This window comes from Triticum dicoccoides, chromosome 3A (assembly GCF_002162155.2).
Source record: "Triticum dicoccoides isolate Atlit2015 ecotype Zavitan chromosome 3A, WEW_v2.0, whole genome shotgun sequence".
Classification (NCBI taxonomy): Eukaryota; Viridiplantae; Streptophyta; class Magnoliopsida; order Poales; family Poaceae; genus Triticum; species Triticum dicoccoides.
The window spans coordinates 699,242,600-699,262,085 of NC_041384.1; positions in this window are offsets into that span (position 1 = coordinate 699,242,600).

Here is a 19,486-nt window from a genome sequence, read left to right on the forward strand (position 1 = left end):
GGGGGGGTTATTGGGCCTACATGGGCCATAAGGGAGAAAAGGAGGGCCGGCCAGGGCAGGTCGCGCGTCCCCTCCCCCCTAGTCCGAATAGGACAAGGAAGGGGGGGCAGCGCCCCCCTTTCCTCTTTCTCCCTTCATCCTTCCTTTTCCAACAAGGCAAGAGGGGGGAGTCCTACTCCCGGTTGGAGTAGGACTCCTCCAGGCGCACCCATAGGGCCGGCCGCACCTCCCCCTCTCCCTCCTTTATATACTGAGGCAAGGGGGCACCCCATGACACAAGTTGATCCTCGTGATCGTTCCTTAGCCGTGTGTGGTGCCCCCTTCCACCATATTCCACCTCAGTCATATCGTAGCAGTGTTTAGGCGAAGCCCTGCATCGGTAGAACATCATCACCATCATCACGCCGTCGTGCTGACGAAACTCTCCCTCAATGTTTTGCTGGATCGGAACTCGTTTGAACGTGTGCAGAACTAGGAGGTGCCGTACGTTCGGTACTTGGATCGGTCGGATCGGGAAGACGTACGACTACTTCCTCTACGTTGTGTCAGCACTTCCGTTGCCGGTCTACGAGGGTACGTAGACAACACTCTCCCCTCTCGTTGCTATGCATCACCATGATCTTGTGTGTGCGTAGGAAATTTTTTGAAATTACTACGTTCCCCAACAGTGGCATCCGAGCCAGGTTTTTATGCGTTGATGTTATGCACGCGTAGAACACAAGTGAGTTGTGGGCGATATAAGTCATACTGCTTACCAGCATGTCATACTTTGGTTCGGCGGTATTGTTGGATGAAGTGGCCCGGACCGACATTACGCGTACGCTTATGTGAGACTGGTTCTACTGACGTGCTTTGCACACAGGTGGCTGGCGGGTGTCAGTTTCTCCATCTTTAGTTGAACCGGGTGTGGCTACGCCCGGTCCTTGCGAAAGTTAAAACAACACCAACTTGACAAACTATCATTGTGGTTTTGATGCGTAGGTAAGAACGGTTCTTGCTAAACCCGTAGCAGCCACGTAAAACTTGCAACAACAAAGTAGCGGACGTCTAACTTGTTTTTGCAGGGCATGTTGTGATGTGATATGGTCAAGACATGATGCTAAATTTTATTGTATGAGATGATCATGTTTTGTAACCGAGTTATCGGCAACTGGCAGGAGCCATATGGTTGTCGCTTTATTGTATGCAATGCAATCACGCTGTAATGCTTTACTTTATCACTAAGCGGCAGTGATAGTCGTGGAAGCATAAGATTGGCGAGACGACAACGATGCTACGATGGAGATTAAGGTGTCACGCCGGTGACAATGGTGATCATGATGGTACTTCGGAGATGGAGATCACAAGTACAAGATGATGATGGCCATATCATATCACTTATATTGATTGCATGTGATGTTTATCTTTTATGCATCTTATCTTGCTTTGATTGACGGTAGCATTATAAGATGATCCCTCACTAAAATTATCAAAGTATAAGTCTTCTCCCTGAGTATGCACCGTTGCGAAAGTTCTTCGTGCTGAGACACCACGTGATGATCGGGTGTGAAAGGCTCTACGTTCAAATACAACGGGTGCAAAACAGTTGCACACGCGGAATACTCAGATTAAACTTGACGAGCCTAGCATATAACAGATATGGCCTCGGAACACGGAGACCGAAAGGTCGAGCATGAATCATATAGTAGATATGATCAACATAGTGATGTTCACCATTGAAACTACTCCATCCCACGTGATGATCGGACATGGTTTAGTTGATTTGGATCACGTGATCACTTAGAGGATTAGAGGGATGTCTATCTAAGTGGGAGTTCTTAAGTAATATGATTAATTGAACTTTAATTTATCATGAACTTAGTCCTGGTAGCATTAGCATATCTATGTTGTAGATCAATAGCTCGCGTTTAGCTCCGCTGTTTTATTTTAGATATGTTCCTAGAGAAAAATAAGTTGAAAGATGTTAGTAGCAATGATGCAGATTGGATCCGTGATCTGAGGTATATCCTCATTGCTGCACAGAAGAATTATGTCTTTGATGCACCGTGAGGGAGTCCTGGATTAGGGGGTGTTCGGAAAGCCGAACTATACCTTCAAGCCGGACTCTTGGACTATGAAGATACAAGATTGAAGACTCCGTCCCGTGACCGGAAGGGACTTTCCTTGGCGTGGAAGGCAAGCTTGGCGATACGGATGTTCAGATCTCCTACCATTGTAACCGACTCTATGTAACCCTAACCCTCTCCGGTGTCTATATAAACCGGGGGGTTTTAGTCCGTAGGACAACATACACATCAACAATCATACCATAGGCTAGCTTCTAGGGTTTAGCCTCTCTGATCTCGTGGTAGATCTACTCTTGTACTACCCATATCATCAATATTAATCAAGCAGGACATAGGGTTTTACCTCCATTGAGAGGGCCCGAACCTGGGTAAAACTTCGTGTCCCTTGCCTCCTGTTACCATCTGGCCTAGACGCACAGTTCGGGACCCCCTACCCGAGATCCGCCGGTTTTGACACCGACATTGGTGCTTTCATTGAGAGTTCCTCTGTGCCGTCGCCGTCAGGTCCGATGGCTCCTACGATCATCAATAGCGATGCAGTCCAGGGTGAGACCTTTCTCCCCGGGCAGATCTTCGTCTTTGGCGGCTTCGCACTGCGGGCCAATTCACCTGGCCATCTAGAGCAGACCGAAAGCTACACCCCTGACCGTCAGGTTAGATTCAGAAATTTAAACTACACGGCTGACATCTGCGGGGACTTGATCTTCGTCGGACTCGAACCACCGCCGAGCGTGCCGCACTGTCACGACGAGCATGATCTAGCTCTGCCGCCGAACAGTGTCTTGGAGGCTGCACCCGCACCGGCTCCGACCCTTAGTTCAGAGCCGACCGCGCCGATCGAGGATGGGTGGTTGGACGCCACCTCTGGGGCTGTGATCCCAACGGCGGTTGAGCCGAACACCAGCCCCGTACTCTGCGAGACTCGTGACTACACAGAGCCGGATTCTTCTCCGGACTCTGAACCCTCCGTGCCCCTGCCGATCGAATCCAATTGGGCACCGATCATGGAGTTCACTGCCGCAGACATCTTTGAGCACTCGCCTTTCGGCGATATCCTGAAGTCACTGAAGTCTCTCTCTTTATCAGGAGAGCCCTGGCCGGACTACGGTCAGCAAGGTTGGAGTATGGACGATGAAGAAATTCAAAGCCCACCCACCACCCACTTTGTAGCCACTGTCGATGATTTAACCGACATGCTCGACTTTGACTCCGAAGACATCGACGGTATGGACGCCGATGAAGGAGAAAATGAAGAACCAGCGCCTGTTGGGCCCTGGAACGCCACCTCATCATATGACGTATACACGGTGGACGCACCAAAAGATGACGACGAGGAGCGGAAGGACGCACCGAAGGCTTGTTCCCCCGAAAAGCAGTCAAAACGGCGACGCAAGTGTCGCCCCAAATCCCGCCTCGATAGAAATAGCGATCACACAGACCCAGCGCTGGAGCAGGGCGAACTGCTGCCGGACAACGGCAATCCGGGTATTCAAACCGAACAAACAAATCTTATCAGGGATAATGGTCCGGACGACATAACGCCGGACAGGCACCCGGAGCATCAGAATGCCCGCGAAAGGCTCGTTGCCACCGCAAAGAGCCTTAAAAAGCAGAAGCAAAGGCTCAAGGCCGCGCAAAACAAACTCCAATTCAGATGGAGTAAAATACTTAATACAGCAGCAATGTACGGCGACGATCGCCCCTCAAAGAGCTACCCAAAGCGGAAGCTGCTACCCGAATTCGACGAGGAGGCCTTCGTCCCCCCACAACCGAATATCAAAGCAACCACTTGGTCGGATAGACGACCCCTCTATCAACACAGAACGGCATACAATGCCACTCACAATACAACACGCGACCCACGCGAGGGCTCGCACCCAAAGGACGGCGCAACAAGATCCATCTATGGACCACGCAAGCGCGCCCCAGCATACAATGCAACACAACAAGCATCAGAACAACGTTGTACACCCAGTTACAGGGGTGCCGCACACCCCCTATGTTTCACCGATGAGGTGCTGGACCATGAATTTTCAGAGGGATTCAAGCCCGTAAGCATAGAGGCATACGATGGGACAACAGACCCTGGGGTTTGGATTGAGGACTATATCCTTCACATCCATATGGCTCGAGGAGATGATCTCCAGGCCATCAAATACTTACCCCTCAAGCTCAAAGGGCCAGCTCGTCGCTGGCTCAAAGGCCTCCCCGAAAGCTCCATTAGAAGTTGGGAAGAGCTCGAAGACGCCTTTCGGGCAAATTTTCAAGGAACTTATGTCCGACCTCCGGATGCGGACGATTTGAGTCATATAACCCAACAGCCCGGAGAGTCAGCCCGAAAGCTTTGGAACAGGTTTCTCACTAAAAAGAACCAGATTGTCGACTGTCCGAACGCTGAAGCCTTGGCAGCTTTCAAGCATAGCGTCCGTGACGAATGGCTCGCCAGACACCTCGGCCAAAATAAGCCGAGAACGATGGCCGCATTAACAAACCTCATGACCTGCTGTTGCGCAGGTGAGGACAGCTGGCTAGCCAGATGCAGCACCAGCGACCCCAGTACATCTGAAGTTAGAGATGGAAACGGGAAATCACGGCACAACAGCAATTGCAAACGCCGGAATAAAGAAGACAGCACGAAGGGCACGGTAGTAAATGCCGGATTCAAAATCTCCCGGCCAGGTCAAAAGCCGCCCACTAAAGGCACCAGGGATGAACCGTACAGCCTCAACAAAATTCTAGACCAGATATGCCAGATACATAGTACCCCTAGCAAGCCCGCTAATCATACCCACAGAGAATGTTGGGTCTTCAAGCAGTCTGGCAAGCTCAACGCCGTACACAAGGGGGATGATACACCAAGTGAAGACGAGGACGAGCCCCCCAAGCAAGACACTGGGGAACAAAAGAAATTCCCACCAGAAGTCAAAACAGTAAACGTACTACACATGATCAAGGGAAAAAACAATGCGGCACCCCCAGGAAAATATACCCAAGTTCCTGTCACCGCGAAGTCCTACCAATGGTCGTCTCAACCGATCATTTTCGACCATCGCGCTTACTCAGCAAGTTTCCGACATGCAGGATGGGCTGCCTTGGCATTAGACCTAGTAATTGGCGGATATCACTTCACACGAGTCTTTATGGACGGAGGCAGCAGCCTAAACCTAATATACCACGGTACAATCCGCGGGATGGGGTTAGACCCAACACAAATTCGCCATAGCAATACTACCTTTAAAGGAGTAACGCCAGGCCCAAGGGCTCATTGTACGGGCTCCCTCCTACTACAAGTTATATTTGGCTCCCCCGATAACTTCCGTAGTGAGCATTTAACCTTCCACATCGCTCCATTTCAAAGTGGCTATCAAGCACTGCTCGGGCGCGAAGCTTTCGCTCGCTTTAATGCAATACCACACTATGCCTCCCTCACACTCAAGATGCCCGGTCCACGCAGCATCATTTCAGTGCACGGAAATATCAAGCGATCTCTGCGCGTCGAAGAGAGTGAGGCCGCGTTGGCAGCCACACACTAAAGGCGCCCGGACTAGCCAAAGCGCCCTATAGGTCGTCAAGACCTCAGACACAACTAATCAGGTCCGGCGCCGCTACTTATACCGAACAAACGGTCACACCCCTATTTACAAGGGCCTCAACGCGTGCAGACATGTGGCCATTCCTCCTTATCTTTAATTATGCATAGTTTCTTTAATTATCTTTTTGCACGACAACCTTTTTCACCTAAATTCCTCTCTTTTACAGACAATCATCGTGCTACACCGGTCCAGGATACGGCACAACGGAGACACAGGCGCAGACGTGCAGCAGGGACCCGCTCCAAGGATTCTTTTTAGATTAAGACCCTACGTAAACCTTTTTTACTGTCTCTTGTTGATACATATCCACCGTTGAGAAGGATGCTAACGTCTTGGCATGTGGCCACGCCAGACCAATGCACGTACCTGGACATAAGGGGCTTATTACAAAGGCCATTATTCAGACCCAGTTTATACCACAAAGACCGAATACCTTAGGGAGTGTTCGGCGTCACGAGTTTGGCCCTATATGCATCAGCTCCGAATCATTGTCTTTGGTCAAATGTTGGGTTTGCTCGACTCCTGTGTTTTGGTGCCTTACGTTCCGCTTTACCGGCTAAGGTAGCACCAGGAGAACTACTGCGATTGTGCCCTGGTTAATCCGGACGAGCACCTTAGTAGAGAAAGCCGAAAACTGACTGTCATGATCTAGCGCGATACTGGTCAACCACTCGATGACCCATGGGAATGTTAGAATTCCTCCGCCTTAACGAAGGGACGCTTTCCGGCCAGGCATATACGCTCCCCGGGATCGGGAGAGTGCGCAGCCACCAGGGGCTATCTAGTAGCCCCACTGTCAAACTCCTATGGCTAAGTGAAAGTGTTCAAGCATTATAGTCCGGTTGCCTCGCTCGCTCCGCTATCACCTCCTTAATAGGACCAAGACGATGGGTTAAGTGTGAACGCGTGTTTCTGCGAACACCTCCGGATTATATGCGTGGGGGTTGAAGCCGACGACTGCAATCTTTCAGGTTATACACATGTATACATAAACGGCTGCCCAGGAGGCATCACATTACTTTCAGGCAAAAACTATAAAAATAGCCTTATGAAAATTTATAAAAGCATTTCGCTTACAATGAGATTACATGTCACTCAAATGTAATATTTTTTGAGCACTGGGTCTATATCAAACGAGCACCCTCAAGAACTTCCTCAAAGTAGCGATCAGCAGCCCTTCGACCTATGGTCGAATCCTGTGCTACAACAGTGGTAGCATCCATCTCTGCCCAGTATGCTTTAGCACGGGCAAACGCCATTCGTGCGCCTTCTATGCATGCCGACCTCTTCATCGCATTTATGCGTGGCACCATGTCAAGGAACTGCTACACCAAGCTGAAATAGCTACTCAGCTTCGACCTTCCCGGCCATAGCTGATCCACAACAGACCTCATGGAGAGTCCGGACAACCTATTTAGTTCGGCCCATTCGGCTAATTGGTCCGTCAATGAAAGTGGACGCTCGGGAGAAAGGAATTGTTTCCAAAACAGCTGGTCTACTTCACGGTCCGTCTGACTCTGGAAGTTTTTGGCCGCATCGGCAGCGCTCGCCGCCAAATCCATATACACATCCTCCGAACTCCACAGCCGATCCAGAGGGGCATACCGTGGATCTCCGAACTTCCTCTACAGCATAAAGGATTTCCCGGCTACAATATCCCCGGCTTCCCGCAGCTCCTCCTTCTTTGCCCTCATAGCAGAGCGGAGGTCTTTTCCCGTTGCAGCAGCCTTCTCAAGGTCCGATGCCTTCGCTTGGTTTTCCTTTTCAAGAGCCCGGCAACGGTCGACGGCGGCTTTTAATTCTACGGCCATATTGGCCATCTTATCCCGGCTCTCGCCATGCACGGCCTTCTCGGATCGCAACTCTTCGGCCGCCTTCAAAGCAGCCGCATTACCCAATCTCACTTGTTCCTTGGCTCGGGCAAGTTCCGCCCGCAAGGCTTCAACAGTGGCAGCTCCATCTGCAGTAATAACATGTTAAATATACTGGCTTCATGCTGCTCTTACTATGCGGCGATTACCAGATAATAACACCTACCCTGCGCCTCGTCAAGCTTTTTGTTAACAAGCTCGATGTCGGCGTCTGCCGCATCCAACTGCCGTTTTAAATGGGCAAACTCGCTAGTCCGGCTAGCCACCGGAGCTTCCATCACCTGCTCATAAAAGCAGTATGGTTACTACTTGGGATTATGATCCTCTGATCGTCGTCGTTCCCAACGATAACCAGAGTCTCAGGGGCTACTATCTACACAGGGCACACTTAGCATGTGAAGGACTATCATACATTATTTTACGTACCTCAAAACCTGTTAGTAGACTCATAAAAGCTTTATGCAATCCGCTTTCGGCGGACGAGATTCTCTCCCTCACCGTATTCATCAGCACACGGTGTTCATCTGAGATGGCCGCTCGCCCCACCAACTCCCTCAGAACATCCGACCGCACACTAGGCGGTGTCGGACTCGTTTGTCTACTCTCTTCGGGAGCCGGACACTGGGTGCTTCGGGGGTCGACGGGATTATCTTTTGGCCTCGCCGGACTCGGAGAGGCCCTCCGCGATGACACTTCAGGGTCGCCCACTTCCGGAGCGGAGGAGTCCGGAGGAGACGTTTCGCTCTCCATCATCTCCGGAAGAAGATCCCCCGAAGACGAGCTCATTTGAGAGGGGCTAAGGCCCGAACTGCAAAGATACATGCAGTGGTTATCTTCTCAGAAGAAAAGACGACATATCTGTACTATTAAGGTATTTTGGGTCACTTACGACTCGTGGAAGAATTGATCCCCCCGCGGACTTTGTGCGGCAACCGCACCCCCCGGGTAGGACCCTCTGTGGGAGACTTCTTCTCCCGTTTGGAAGCTTCGGCTTCCGAATCCCCAGACACAATCCTTTTCCTCTTCTGGTCGTCTTCCTTAATGGAGACGCTCGCTCCCTCAGCTAGAGCGGCCAGCGTTTGGGGCCCGCGACCACCCGCATTTTCCTTCAAGGGCTCCGGGCAAGGTGCGGTCTGGAGCATCTTTTCCAATATTGGATTTTCCAAACCCTCAGGGAGGGGGGCCGAGCACCGAATTAACTTTGCCTTCATTAGCCAGTCCTGGTCAAAAAGCGAACTCTCAGAAATAACTTTGCATCAAAGGAGAGGTAGTACGCTCGGTCGGAAGATGCCTTACCTGTTCGGCGGCGCGGTTGCTACTCAGGACCACGTCCTCGGTAATTTCCGGACACTCCACTTAAGGTCCGAAGAACAACTTGTAAATCTCCTCATGCGTCAGGCCGAGGAAATTCCGAATGGCGCGCGGTCCCTCGGGATTGAACTCCCACAAGCGAAGAGGCCGACGTTTGCAAGGCTGGACTTAACGAACCAGCATAACCTGTGTTACCGCGACCAAACTGAAATCTCCATTAAAGAGATCTTGAATGCGGCTTTGAAGAATAGGCACGTCCTTGGCCGGACCCCATCTCAATCCTCTGCTAATCCATGACATCGGCGGTGGTGGAGGGCCCGGGCGGAAGACCGGGGCGGCCGCCCACTTGGCATTTCTAGGAGCCGTGACATAGAACCACTCCTGTTGCCATAATTCAGACACCTCTGGAATGGAACCTTTGGGCCATACAGCTCCCGTCATCTTGCGTATTGAGGCACCTCCACACGCCGCATGTTTCCCCTTGATCATCTTCGGCTTTACTTCAAAAGTCTTGAGCCATAGGCCAAAGTGAGGGGTAACCCGGAGGAAGGCCTCGCACACAACAATAAACGTTGTGATGTGAAGAAAGGAGTCCGGAGCTAGATCTTGGAAATCTAGCCCGTAGTAAAACATCAAGCCCCTGACAAAAGGATCCAACGTAAGGCCTAGACCTCGGAGGAAGTGGGAGACGAACACGACGCTCTCGTTGGGTTCGAGGGAAGGGACGGCCTGCCCCCGGGGAGGCAGCCGATGCAGAATCTCGGCGGTCAGATATCTGGCCTCCCTCAACTTTTTGACGTCTTCTTCCATGACAGAAGAAGGCACCCATCGGCCTTGAAGGCTAGATCCGGACATGACTGAAGGTTCGGAGCACCTGACTTGAACTTTTCGCGTTTGAGCTTGAGGTGGGGGAAGGATTCGATTGAGCACGGGAGGGAACAATAAAAGGCCTCGTCCCTTTATAAAGAGGGTGGATATCGAGCGTCCTCTCCGTGTCCGTTTGGACTTGCCTATAATCTAGGAGTCCTAGAAGCGGTTGGGTTACCCATGCCCGTATTGATGGGAGTCCCGGAATAAGGGGACACGGTCTCTGCTTTGACAAGACGTGCCAAGGAAACCGCCTCGCATAACGCACTGAGGTGGGATAATGAAACGACTCGGATAAAGGCTTGGCCGTGGTGTGTCGCACTACGGAATACGTCAGCAGATTAGATTTGTGTGAATATTATTCTCTCTATGGCAATATGTGGAAAACTTATTTTGTAGAGCCGGACACTATCTTTGTGTTTGGAATCTTCTATAAAGTACTTGGAGGAGGAAACCACCTTGCAATGCCGAAGACAATCTGCGAGCCAGACTCGTCGTCATTGAAGCCTGGTTCAGGGGCTACTGAGGGAGTCCTGGATTAGGGGGTGTTCGGATAGCCGAACTATACCTTCAAGCCAGACTCCTAGACTATGAAGATACAAGATTGAAGACTCTGTCCCGTGTCCTGAAGGGACTTACCTTGGCGTGGAAGGCAAGCTTGGCGATACGGATGTTCAGATCTCCTACCATTGCAACCGACTCTATGTAACCCTAACCCTCTCCGGTGTCTATATAAACCGGGGGCTTTTAGTCCATAGGACAACATACACATCAACAATCATACCATAGGCTAGCTTCTAGGGTTTAGCCTCTCTGATCTCGTGGTAGATCTACTCTTGTACTACCCATATCATCAATATTAATCAAGCAGGACGTAGGGTTTTACCTCCATCGAGAGGGCCCGAACCTGGGTAAAACTTTGTGTCCCTTGCCTCCTGTTACCATCCGGCCTAGACGCACAGTTCGGGACCCCCTACCCGAGATCCGCCGGTTTTGACACCGACATTGGTGCTTTCATTGAGAGTTCCTCTGTGCCGTCGCCGTCAGGTCCGATGGCTCCTACGATCATGAATAGCGATGCAGTCCAGGGTGAGACCTTTCTCCCCGGGCAGATCTTCATCTTTGGCGGCTTCACACCGCGGGCCAATTCACTTGGCCATCTAGACCAGACCGAAAGCTACACCCCTCGCCGTCAGGTCAGATTTGGAAATTTAAACTACATGGCTGACATCCGCGGGGACTTGATCTTCGCCGGACTCGAACCACCGCCGAGCGCGCCGCACTGTCACGACGAGCATGATCTAGCTCTGCCACCGAACAGTGTCTTGGAGGTTGCACCCGCACCGGCTCCGACCCTTTGTTCGGAGCCGACCGCGCCGATCGAGGATGGGCGGTTGGACGCCACCTCGGGGGATGTGATCCCAACGGCGGTTGAGCCGAACACCAGCCCCATACTCTGCGAGACTCGTGACTCCATGGAGCCGGATTCTTCTCTGGACTCCGAACCCTCCGCGCCCCTGCCGATCGAATCCAATTGGGCGCCGATCATGGAGTTCACTGCCGCAGACATCTTTGAGCACTCGCCTTTCGGCGATATCCTGAAGTCACTGAAGTCTCTCTCTTTATCAGGAGAGCCCTGGCCGGACTACGGTCAGCAAGGTTGGAGTACGGACGATGAAGAAATTCAAAGCCCACCCACCACCCACTTTGTATCCACTGTCGATGATTTAACCGACATGCTCGACTTTGACTCCGAAGACATCGACGGTATGGATGCCGATGAAGGAGACAATGAAGAACCAGCGCCTATTGGGACCTAGAACGCCACCTCGTCATATGACGTATACACGGTGGACGCACCAAAAGATGACAACGAGGAGCGGAAGGACGCACCGAAGGCCTGTTCCCTCGAAAAGCAGTCAAAAATGCGACGCAAGCGTCGCCCCAAATCCGGCCTCGATAGAAATAGCGATCACACAGACCCAGCGCTAGAGCAGGGCGAACCGCTGCCGGACAACGGCAATCCGGATATTCAAACCGAACAAACAAATCTTATCAGGGATAATGGTCCGTCCGACATAACGCCGGACTGGCACCCGGAGCATCAGAATGCCCGCGAAAGGCTCGTTACCACCGCAAAGAGACTTAAAAAGCAGAAGCGAAGGCTCAAGGCCACGCAAAACAAACTCCAATTCAGATGGAGTAAAATACTTAATACAACAGCAATGTACGGCGACGATCGCCCCTCAAAGAGCTAACCAAAGCGGAAGCTGCTACCCGAATTCGACGAGGAGGCCCCCAGCCCCCCACAACCGAATATCAAAGCAACCACTTGGTCAGATAGACGACCCCTCTATCAACACAGAACGGCATACATTGCCGCTCACAATACAACACGCGACCCACGCGAGGGCTCGCACCCAAAGGACGACGCAACAAGATCCATCTATGGACCACGCAAGCGCGCCCCAGCATACAATGCAACACAACAAGCATCAGAACAACGCGGTACACCCAGTTACAGGGGTGCCGCACACCCCCTATGTTTCACCGATGAGGTGCTGGACCATGAATTTCCATAGGGATTCAAACCCGTAAGCATAGAGGCATACGATGGGACAACAGACCCTGGGGTTTGGATTGAGGACTATATCCTTCATATCCATATGGCTCGAGGAGATGATCTCCACGCCATCAAATACTTACCCCTCAAGCTCAAAGGGCCAGCTCGTCACAGGCTCAAAGGCCTCACTGAAAGCTCCATTGGAAATTGGGAAGAGCTCGAAGACGCCTTTCGGGAAAATTTTCAAGGAACTTATGTCTGACCTCCGGATGTGGACGATTTGAGTCATATAACCCAACAGCCCGGAGAGTCAGCCCGAAAGCTTTGGAACAGGTTTCTCACTAAAAAGAACAAGATTGTCGACTGTCCGGACGCCGAAGCCTTGGCAGCTTTCAAGCATAGTGTCCGTGACGAATGGCTCGCCAGACACCTCGGCCAAAATAAGCCGAGAACGATGGCCGCATTAACAAACCTCATGACCCGCTTTTGCACGGGAGAGGACAGCTGGCTAGCCAGATGTAGCACCAGCGACCCCAGTACATCCAAAGTTAGAGATGGAAACGGGAAATCACGGCGCAACAGCAATAGCAAACGCTGGAATAAAGAAGACAGCACGAAGGGCACGGCAGTAAATGCCGGATTCAAAAGCTCCCGGCCAGGTCAAAAGCCGCCCACTAAAGGCACCAGGGATGAACCGTCCAGCCTCAACAAAATTCTGGACCAGATATGCCAGATACATAGTACCCCTGCCAAGCCCGCTAATCATACCCACAGAGAATGTTGGGTCTTCAAGCAGTCCGGCAAGCTCAACGCCATACACAAGGGGGAGGATACACCAAGTGAAGACGAGGACGAGCCCCCTAAGCAAGACACTGGGGAACAAAAGAAATTCCCACCAAAAATCAAACAGTAAACGTACTACACATGATCAAGGGAAAAAACAATTGGGCACCCCCAGGAAAATATACCCAAGTGCCTGTCACCGCGAAGTCCTACGAAGGGTCATCTCAACCGATCATTTTCGACCATCGCAATTACTCAGCAAGTTTCCGACACGCAGGATGGGCTGCCTTGGTATTAGACCCAGTAATTGGCGGATATCACTTCACACGAATCTTGATGGACGGCGCCAGCAGCCTAAACCTAATATACCAGGATACAATCCGCGGGATGGGGTTAGACCCAACACAAATTCGCCATAGCAATACTACCTTTAAAGGAGTAACGCCAGGCCCAGGGGCTCATTGTACGGGCTCCCTCCTACTACAAGTTATATTCGGCTCCCCCGATAACTTCTGTAGCGAGCATTTAACCTTCCACATCGCTCCATTTCAAAGTGGCTATCAAGCACTGCTCGGGTGCGAAGCTTTCGCTCGCTTTAATGCAATACCACACTACGCCTCCCTCACAATCAAGATGCCCGGTCCACGCGGCATCATTTTAGTGCACGAAAATATCAAGCGATCTCTCCGCGCCGAAGAGAGTGAGGCCGCCTTGGCAGCCACACACTAAAGGCGCCCGGACTAGCCAAAGCGCCCTATAGGTCGTCAAGACCTCAGACACAACTAATCGGGTCCGGCGCCGCTACTTATACCGAACAAACGGTCACACCCCTATTTACAAGGGGCTCAACGCGCGCAGACATGTGGCCATTCCTCCTTATCTTGAATTATGCATAGTTTCTTTAATTATCTTTTTGCACGACAACCTTTTTCACCTAAATTCCTCTCTTTTACAGATGATCATCGTGCTACACCCGTCCAGGATACGGCACAACGGAGACACAGGCGCAGACGTGCAGAAGGGACCCGCTCCAAGGATTCTTTTTAAATTAAGACCCTGCGTAAACCTTTTTTATTATCTTTTGTTGATACATATCCACCATTGAGAAGGATGCTGACGTCTTGGCATGTGGCCACGCCAGACCAATGCACGTACCTGGACATAAGGGGCTTCTTACGAAGGCCATTATTCAGGCCCGGTTTATACCACAAAGACCGAATACCTTAGGGAGTGTTCGGCGTCATGAGTTTGGCCCTATATGCATCAGCTCCGAATCATTGTCTTTGGTCAAATGTTGGGTTTGCCCGGCTCCTGTGTTTTGGTGCCATACGTTCCGCTTTACCGGCTAAGGTAGCACCAGGAGAACTACTGCGATTGTGCCCTGGTTAATCTGGACGAGCACCTCAGTAGAGCAAGCTGAAAACTGACTGTCATGATCTAGCGCGAGACTGGTCAACCACTCGATGATCCATGGGAATATTAGGATTCCTCTGCCTTAACGAAGGGCCGCTTTCCGGCCAGGCACATACGCACCCCGGGATCGGGAGAGTGCACAGCCACCAGGGGCTATCTAGTAGCCCCACTGTCAAACTCCTATGGCTAAGTGAAAGTGTTCAAGCATTATAGTCCGGTTGCCTCGCTCCGCTATCACCTCCTTAATAGGACCAAGACGTTGGGTTAAGTGTGAAAGCGTGTTTCTGCGAACACCTCCGCATTATATGCACGGGGGTTGAAGCCGACGACTGCAATCTTTCAGGTTATACACATGTATACATAAACGGCCGCCCAGGAGGCATCACATTACTTTCAGGCAAAAAGTATAAAAATAGCCTTATGAAAATTTATAAAAGCATTTCGCTTACAATGAGATTACATGTCACTCAATATAATATTTTTTGAGCACTGGGTCTCTATCAAACGAGCACCCTCAAGAACTTCCTCAAAGTAGTGCTTAGCAGCCCTTCGACCTATGGCCAAATCCTGCGCTGCAATAGTGGTAGCATCCATCTCTGCCCAGTATGCTTTAGCATGGGCAAAGGCCATTCGTGCGCCTTCTATGCACGCCGACCTCTTCATCGCATTTATGTGTGGCACCACGTCAAGGAACTGCTGCACAAAGCTGAAATAGCTACTCGGCTTCGACCTTCCCGGCCATAGCTGATCCACAACAGACCTCATGGAGAGTCCGGACAACCTATTTAGTTAGGCCCATTCGGCTAATTGGTCCGCCAATGAAAGTGGATGCTCGGGAGAAAGGAATTGTTTCCAAAACAGCTGGTCTACTTCACGGTCTGTCTGACTCTGGAAGTTTTTGGCCGCATCGGCAGCGCTCGCCGCCAAATCCATATACACATCCTCCGAACTCCACAGCCGATCCATAGGGGCATACCGTGGATCTCCGAACTTCCTCTACAGCATAAAGGATTTCCCGGCTACAATATCCCCGGCTTCCCGCAGCTCCTCCTTCTTTGCCCTCATAGCAGAGCGGAGGTCTTTTCCCGTTGCAGCAGCCTTCTCAAGGTCCGATGCCTTCGCCTGGTTTTCCTTTTCAAGAGCCCGGCAACGGTCGACGGCAGCTTTTAATTCTACGGCCATATTGGCCATCTTATCCCGTCTCTCGCCATGCGCGGCCTTCTCGGATCGCAACTCTTCGGCCGCCTTCAAAGCAGCCGCATTACCCAATCTCACTTATTCCTTGGCTCGGGCAAGTTCCGCCCGCAAGGCTTCAACAGTGGCAGCTCCATCTGCAGTAATAACATGTTAAATATACTGGCTTCATGCTGCTCTTACTATGCGGCGTTTACCAGATAATAACACCTACCCTGCGCCTCGTCAAGCCTTTTGTTAACAAGCTCGATGTCGGCGTCTACCGCATCCAACTGCCGTTTTAAATGGGCAAACTCGCTAGTCCGGCTAGCCACCGGAGCTTCCATCACCTGCTCATAAAAGCAGTATGGTTACTACCTGGGATTATGATCCTCTATTTGTCGTCGTTCCCAATGACAACCAGAGTCTCAGGGGCTACTATCTACACAGGGCACACTTAGCATGTGCAGGACTATCATACATTATTTTACGTACCTCAAAACCTGTTAGTAGACTCATAAAAGCTTTATGCAATCCGCTTTCGGCGGACGAGATTCTCTCCATCACCGTATTCATCAGCACACGGTGTTCATCTGAGATGGCCGCTCGCCCCACCAACTCCCTCAAAACATCCGACCGCACACTAGGTGGTGCCGGACTCGTTTGTCTACTCTCTTCGGGAGCCGGACACTGGGTGCTTTGGGGGTCGACGGGATTATCTTCTGGCCTCGCCGGACTCGGAGAGGCCCTCTGCGCTGACACTTCAGGGTTGCCCGCTTCCGGAGCGGAGGAGTCCGGAGGAGGCGTTTCGCTCTCCATCATCTCCGGAAGAAGATCCCCCGAAGACGAGCTCATTTGAGAGGGGCTAAGGCCCGAACTGCAAAGATACATGCAGTGGTTATCTTCTCAGAAGAAAAGACGACATATCTGTACTATTAAGGTATTTTGGGTCACTTACGACTCATGGGAGAATTGATCCCCCTGCGGACTTTGTGCAGCAACCGCACCCCTCGGGGTAGGACCCTCTATGGGAGACTTCTTCTCCCGTTTCGAAGCTTCGGCTTCTGAATCCCCAGACGCAATCCTTTTCCTCTTCTGGTCGTCTTCCTTCATGGATACGCTCGCTCCCTCGGCAAGAGCGGCCAGCGTTTGGGGCCCGCGACCGTCCGCATTTTCCTTCAAGGGCTCCGGGCAAGGTGCGGTCTGGAGCATCTTTTCCAATATTGGATTTTCCAAACCCTCAGGGAGGGGGGCCGAGCACCGAATTAACTTTGCCTTCGTTAGCCAGTCCTGGTCAAAAAGCAAACTCTCAAAAATAACTTCGCATCAAAGGAGAGGTAGTACGCTCGGTCGGAAGATGCCTTACCTGTTCGGCGGCGCGGTTGCTACTCAGGCCCACATCCTCGGTAATTTCCAGACACTCCACTTGAGGTCCGAAGAACAACTTGTACATCTCCTCGTGCGTCAGGCCGAGGAAATTCCGAATGGCGCGCGGTCCCTCGGGATTGAACTCCCACAAGCGAAGAGGCCAGCGTTTGCAAGGCTGGACTTGACGAACCAGCATAACTTGTGTTACCACGACCAAACTGAAATCTCCATTAAAGAGATCTTGAATGCGGCTTTGCAATATAGGCATGTCCTTGACCGGACCCCAGCTCAATCCTCTGCTAATCCATGACATCAGCGGTGGTGGAGGGCCCAGGCGGAAGACCGGGGCGGCCGCCCACTTGGCACTTCTAGGAGCCGTGACGTAGAACCACTCCTGTTGCCATAATTTAGACACCTCTGGAATGGAACCTTTGGGCCATACAACTCCCGTCATCTTGCGTGTTGAGGCACCTCCACACGCTGCATGTTGCCCCTCGATCATCTTCGGCTTTACTTCAAAAGTCTTGAGCCATAGGCCAAAGTGAGGGGTAACCCGGAGGAAGGCCTCGCACACAACAATAAACGTCGTGATGTGAAGAAAGGAGTCCGGAGCTAGATCATGGAAATCTAGCCCGTAGTAAAACATCAAGCCCCTGACAAAAGGATCCAACGTAAGGCCTAGACCTCGGAGGAAGTGGGAGATGGACATGACGCTCTCGTTGGGTTCGGGGGAAGGGACGGCCTGCCCCCAGGGAGGCAGCCGATGCAGAATCTCGGCGGTCAGATATCTGGCCTCCCTCAACTTTTTGACATCTTCTTCCATGACGGAAGAAGGCACCCATCAGCTTTGAAGGCTAGATCCGGACAGGACTGAAGGTTCGGAGCACCTGACCTGAACTTTGGGCGTTTGAGCTTGAGGTGGGGGAAGGATTCGATTGAGCACGGGAGGGAAAAATAAAAGGCCTCGTCCCTTTATAAAGAGGGTGGATATCGAGCGTCCTCTCCGTGTCCGTTTGGACTTGCCTATGATCTAGGAGTCCTAGAAGCGGTTGGGTTACCCATGCCCGTATTGATGGGAGTCCCGGAATAAGGGGACACGGTCTCTGCTTTGACAAGACGTGCCAAGGAAACCGCCTCGCATAACACACTGAGGTGGGATAATGAAACGACTCGGATAAAGGCTTGGCCGTGGTGTGTCGCACTACGGAATACATCAGCAGATTAGATTTGTGTGAATATTATTCTCTCTATGGCAATATGTGGAAAACTTATTTTGCGGAGCCGGACACTATCTTTGTGTTTGGAATCTTCTATAAAGTACTTGGAGGAGGAACCCGCCTTGCAATGCTGAAGACAATCTGCGCGCCGGACTCGTCGTCATTGAAGCCTGGTTCAGGGGCTACTGAGGGAGTCCTGGATTAGGGGGTGTTCGAATAGCCGAACTATACCTTCAAGCTGGACTCCTGGACTATGAAGATACAAGATTGAAGACTCCGTCCTGTGTCCGGAAGGGACTTTCCTTGACGTGGAAGGCAAGCTTGGCGATACGGATGTTCAGATCTCCTACCATTGTAACCGACTCTATGTAACCCTAACCCTCTCCGGTGTCTATATAAACCGGGGGGTTTAGTCCGTAGGACAACATACACATCAACAATCATACCATAGGCTAGCTTCTAGGGTTTAGCCTCTCTGATCTCGTGGTAGATCTACTCTTGTACTACCCATATCATCAATATTAATCAAGTAGGACGTAGGGTTTTACCTCCATCGAGAGGGCCCAAACCTGGGTAAAACTTCGTGTCCCTTGCCTCCTGTTACCATCCGGCCTAGACGCACAGTTCGGGACCCCCTACCCGAGATCCGCCGGTTTTGACACCGACACACCGCTAGGTGACAAACCTATTGCAGGAGCAGATCCAGATGTTATGAACATTTGGCTAGCTCAATATGATGACTACTTGATAGTTTAGTGCACCATGCTTAAACGGCTTAGAATCGGGACTTCAAAGACTTTTTGAACGTCATGGACCATATGAGATGTTCCAGGAGTTGAAGTTAATATTTCAAGCAAATACCCAAGTTGAGAGATATGAAGTCTCCAACAAGTTCTATAGCTAAAAGATGGAGGAGAATAGCTCAAGCAGTGAGCATGTGCTCAGATTGTCTGGGTACTACAATCGCTTGAATCAAGTGGGAGTTAATCTTCCAGATAAAATAGTGATTGACAGAATTCTCTAATCACCATCACCAAGTTAGTAGAACTTCGTGATGAACTATAATATGCAAGGGATAACGGAAACGATTCCAAGCTCTTCCTCATGCTGAAATCAACGAAGGTAGAAATCAAGAAAAGCATCAAGTGTTGATGGTAAACAAAACCACTAGTTTCAAGTAAAGGGACAAAGGGAAGAAAGGGGAACTTCAAGAAGAACGGCAAGCAAGTTGCTGCTCAAGTGAAAAACCCAAGTCTGGACC